This window comes from Trachurus japonicus, chromosome 21, assembly GCF_045865225.1.
Source record: "Trachurus japonicus isolate A0001 chromosome 21, Traja_1.0".
NCBI lineage: Eukaryota > Metazoa > Chordata > Actinopteri > Carangiformes > Carangidae > Trachurus > Trachurus japonicus.
In genome coordinates this window covers 35,262,144-35,268,143 of record NC_140927.1, presented here as the reverse complement: position 1 = coordinate 35,268,143, position 6,000 = coordinate 35,262,144, and positions in this window count along the sequence as shown.

Below are 6,000 nucleotides of genomic sequence, written 5' to 3'. Positions count from 1 at the left end.
TGCGGCCACGTCTGTCCCTGCTCCTCATTGAGTCCAATACAAATATTTTCTGAGAGGAGCAGAACGGCCTGATGTTTTAAAACTGCCAGCGTCGCCAAAATATTTACTGTAGAAACACCAAATCGTACCGAAATTTTCAGTAAGTCCTTAGAGCAACATTGATCTGTGTTTTGTTCTGATAGGAGTTACCGTTTTGTCATGCTAAGCCTAATTGTGAGACCGGTTTAGAGGCAGAAAATGGCTCTTTTTCTCCATGTTTCTGTCTGTCTCAGCCTGCGGGGGCCCCTATCGCCGTGGTAACCTCTTTGATCCTCAGGCCAGGGCTCGTTAACTTCATAAACAATCCACCTGGCGCTCGTTTAAATGTTTATAAACACAGACACAGCTAAATCAGACTGACACAGGATGCAGCTACTAACTAACTATGTGACAAGTCAGTCACACACACACACACAGACTCTAGAGCCAGCTTCATGTGATTACAGTCACACACACACACACACACACACACACACACACACACACACACACACACACACAGGTAACCTAATGTGGTTACAGCTCCTCCATATCAGTGCTTATAGAAAGATGATCATGTGTCTGTCTGATCAGCTCTGTCTTGACCTTAAGATCGTGGGTTTGATTCCCATGTTGACAGAGATGGCACAACCCGCAGTAGCTCCCGTGGCCCATTCAAAATTTCCCGAGAGGAAATTTTCTAGTTATTAGGGCCACGGGCAATCGCACCGGGCACTGATCCCTACAGCTATGAAATAGCTGCAGGGACCAGTGCCCGGGCGAAGCCCGGGCACTACTGTTATTGTGTGGATTTTTTCCTAGTTAGTGTGACTGCTGAAGCAGTCACACTATTGTTCTTCTGTTTGGCCATTTTCTTCCGCCTTTTTACGGTCTTCTTCTAGTCCTTCATACTTTGTGCTATTTCAACAATTCATATATCAAAACGTGCAGCTTCTTTTGAACTTTATCGGCATTACTTTTCTCTTTTTAACTATTTATACTTTTTCAAATATTTAACTTTTTCTGATTTTTTTCAGCTTTATAATGTGTGTGTATTGCGTCTAACGAGCAGAGCCAGAGTGGTGTCAGAGTGGAGAGAGGCAAAAAAACATTCTAGAGTTTTTCTGGCTAAACTGTCAGCACGGCCACAAATTAAACTCTAGACAAATTATTTTCTCCAGTTTTGTAGCCACACTTGTCTTCTGGCTAAAATTCTGGTCAAAAATGCAAAGAGACTTAGATAATAATTTAAAATATTTTTTAAATGCAGCCAGGGAGCTCTCTGCTCTCATTAAGCTCAATGCATTTTTTTCACATCAGCAGGAGAAGGAGCTCAACTTTGTAACTTGCTGTTAAGTGCTTTTTAATTCATTTTAATTCACCAAAAAATAGTCACAGGTCACAAAAAAGTCCTCTTCTTACTTAGTGTGGCTAATTTATACTAATTTCTCTTTATTTTAAGAATCATTGAAAAATCTCACATTCATCAAAGTCTCAACCTCTCTTCACCACAACTTCACTGTAGTATAGGGGTTAGGGTGGCCGTTTGTCAACCCTAAGGTCACTGGTTCGAATCCAAGGGAAGAACTCTTGTTATGTTATGTTGAATTCTGCTCTCCTCCACCGCCTTCAATTGGTTACAGGTGTTTGTTATCTCCTTGATTACTCATACCAGTTTGCAGCACATCATCACACTACAATGAATGACAACAGTCTTGAAAGCAATGTGCTCTCTGTAGCTGAGTGGCAGAGTAAAGGCTTAATGATCATAAGGTCATGGGTTCGATTCCTACCTCAGTCATTTCACATCATTGCTTGACTTTTGATTCCGATTATTCAGCTGTCATTGGACAGTCTTTGATTCCTGATAGTATAAAGCTCATTGTAACTCAGGTTCTCTGCACATTTACAAGCCTAATGTAACTTGAGTTCAGTGAGCTGGAGCCCAGCCCGAACTCACAAGACGGGCAGGCTTGCAGGCCTAGATGTGGTGTTGCACAGATGTGACAGTGACAGTTTCCTCATCATTAATCCTCATTATTATAGTAAATGAGGTTGCTCTTCAATATATTTCCAAATTTAAATAAAGGTTATAATAATAATTAAACCTGGGCTATCATCCTATCCTTCCTCGTTCATGTTGTGAGGACAGGACAAAGTCTCTTGGACATGAGAGGTGGGCAGGTGCTTCTCTTGCACTCCTTCACTCACCCACTCTTGATTGGCATATAAATGAATGTTAAATGAAAATAAAAACTAGTTTGGAAATAATACATACCGTACATGCAAAAATGCGAAATTTAAATAATATAGGTTAATATAAAGTATTTTCTATTCTATAGTGACTACAGCTGGCCAAAATTGGCCCCCAGCTTATCATGCCACACCTGTCATGTCTTAGATGTTATGAGTATTTCATGATACAATGTAGCCTAATAGTCTATATTGTTGTGTCTAGGGGTGTCCTCAACTCAGAATTGTGTTTATGCTGAATAGAAACTTCAAGTATTCATTGTGTGACCATGATATGATTACTTGTTTTGCAAAACATCAACAAGACATTACAACATCTGAACTGTTTATGATAGAGACGAGCTGTAAACATCATCTGAATTGTGAGATTATCTACTTTCCCTGGCTCCTTGAGTGGTGCCTCTATGACAAGGGACCGGGTGCATGTAATCATGTGGTGCAGGAACAGATGCAGAAATTTTTCTGGTCTTCCATTTTTTTTAACAGATTGGCTATTTTACAATATACAGTCTATCACAAAAGTTCTTCATATGGCTCAGAGTTGAAAGGCTTGGCAGCTCGGTGTAGCTGTCAAGGTATAATAGGTATAGCTCACCTGGTAGAGCAGCTTGCACCGTGAGCAAGGACTATGCTCCAGTCTGGGATCAAATCCCAGTGGAGAGTTTTACACTAAATGCGCTGAATCTGTAATTATACAATGTCCAGCTGTCAGCAACCGGGGGGTGGGGTGCGAGGAGGTGGCTGGGCGGGTGCAAAACAGTGCAGTCTCCGCCCACCCCCCAGAGGTGAATTGCTAATGTGCATGGCTAATGAGCTGGTTTTAAAATGGCCGAAAAGGGTCGGGGGAGTGAAAGTCTCAACCTCTACTTCATTGGAAGTGTTGGAATGGCCTAGTGGATAAGGTTCCTGCCAACCAATCACAAGGTCACAGGTTCAAATCCCACCTGAGCAATCTTGTTAGTGTCAGCCACTTTGACCTTTAACCAATACCACTTGGTCTGGTCACAAGATCAAACTTGATAATGCATATGCGCCCCCACCTATTCTCTTTACCTCTTTCAATCTTGGTTTATGTTAACATGTTTCTTGTTTATACCACTGCACTAAGATTGATTTGCACTGGAACTACAGCTTTGGGCTAGTTAACTTCAGAGTGAGACAGAGTGCAGTTCATCAACAGACAACAGTCTCTGCAACTGTGTATACACTGGCCTAGAGGCAGAGTGAAAGTCTGCTGATCATGAGGTTGTGGGTTCGATACCTACCTTGGGAAACCATTTGTATGGTGATCACTGCTTGCACTATTTGCTAATTCTGCAACAGCGTTCAGCTGCTTTCAGCAGTCACACGCATTTCCATCAGGAAATGATACTTTATCTAGTTATTTTTCCACTTCCGGCCAACTTTCGGTTCGCTACTAGTCCTGCAACTCGAAGAGTTGCAGGACAAATTATATATCAAAATGTGCGTCCTGATCGGGATCGGTGTGCTATTACTTTTCTCAACAGTGTACGAATTATTCGCGACGTAAGTCGCGATTTACTGCGCAAAATTTTTGCATGTAAGTCAATGGGACGGGCGGGAAAAAAAGAGCGAAAAAGACCAATCATTGGAGTTTAACAAACGTCTACTGCTCAGGCATACTTTCACCTAGAGACTCCATTTAAACTTTAAACAGTAGACACAAGTCTTGTGTATTGTCGTATTACTCCACGTTTTGATAGGTCATATAGTTTTTGATCAATCCCTGATCAATGACCATGATCATTTTTGGAGAAATTATGAGTTTATAATGGGTGTGTATTGCATAGAATGTTCGTGTCAGAGTGCGTGACATCATCAGTTAGAGTGGGAGAGAGTGAAGAAACATTCTGTATTTTTTCTGGATAAACTGTGAGCACGGCCACAATTTACACTCTACAGACATAATTTTTTCAGAATTTGTAAGACAAACTTGTTATCTCTCATGTCATGTGCTCAAAATATCAGAGAGACTTACAGAACTTACAGAATCAGCCTCTGAGTGCGGCCACGTCTGTCCCTGCTCCTCATTGAGTCCAATACAAATATTTTCTGAGAGGAGCAGAACGGCCTGATGTTTTAAAACTGCCAGCGTCGCCAAAATATTTACTGTAGAAACACCAAATCGTACCGAAATTTTCAGTAAGTCCTTAGAGCAACGTTGATCTGTGTTTTGTTCTGATAGGAGTTACCGTTTTGTCATGCTGAGCCTAATTGTGAGGCCGGTTTAGAGGCAGAAAATGGCTGTTTTTCTCCACGTTTCTGTCTGTCTCAGCCTGCGGGGCCCCCTATCGCCGTGGTAACCTCTTTGATCCTCAGGCCAGAGCTCGTTAACTTCATAAACAATCCACCTGGCGCTCGTTTAAATGTTTATAAACACAGACACAGCTAAATCAGACTGACACAGGATGCAGCTACTAACTAACTACAACACACACACAGACTCTAGAGCCAGCTTCATGTGATTACAGTTACACACACACACACACACACACACACACACACACACACACACACACACACACACACACACACACACACACACACACACACACACACACACACAGTTAACCTAATGTGGTTACAGCTCCTCCATATCAGTGCTTATAGAAAGATGATCATGTGTCTGTCTGATCAGCTCTGTCTTGACCTTAAGATCGTGGGTTTGATTCCCATGTTGACAGAGATGGCACAACCCGCAGTAGCTCCCGTGGCCCATTCAAAATTTCCCGAGAGGAAATTTTCTAGTTATTATTAGTGTGACTGCTGAAGCAGTCACACTATTGTTCTTCTGTTTGGCCATTTTCTTCCGCCTTTTTACGGTCTTCTTCTAGTCCTTCATACTTTGTGCTATTTCAACAATTCATATATCAAAACGTGCAGCTTCTTTTGAACTTTATCGGCATTACTTTTCTCTTTTTAACTATTTATACTTTTTCAAATATTTAACTTTTTCTGATTTTTTTCAGCTTTATAATGTGTGTGTATTGCGTCTAACGAGCAGAGCCAGAGTGGTGTCAGAGTGGAGAGAGGCAAAAAAACATTCTAGAGTTTTTCTGGCTAAACTGTCAGCATGGCCACAAATTAAACTCTAGACAAATTATTTTCTCCAGTTTTGTAGCCACACTTGTCTTCTGGCTAAAATTCTGGTCAAAAATGCAAAGAGACTTAGATAATAATTTTAAATATTTTTTAAATGCAGCCAGGGAGCTCTCTGCTCTCATTAAGCTCAATGCATTTTTTTCACATCAGCAGGAGAAGGAGCTCAACTTTGTAACTTGCTGTTAAGTGCTTTTTAATTCATTTTAATTCACCAAAAAATAGTCACAGGTCACAAAAAAGTCCTCTTCTTACTTGGTGTGGCTAATTTATATTAATTTATTTTTGTTTTAAGCATCATTGAAAAATCTCACATTCATCAAAGTCTCAACCTCTCTTCTTGACAACTCCTCTGTAGTGTAGGGGTTAGGGTAACTGCCTGCCAACCCTAAGGTCACTGGTTCGAATCCAAGGGAAGAATTCTTGTTATGTTATGTTGAATTCTGCTCTCCTCCCCCGCCTTCAATTGGTTACAGGTGTTTGTTATCTCCTTGATTACTCGTACCAGTTTGCAGCACATCATCACATTACAATGAATGACAACAGTCTTGAAAGCAGTGTGCTCTCTGTAGCCGAGTGGCAGAGTAAAGGTTTAGTGATCATATGGTC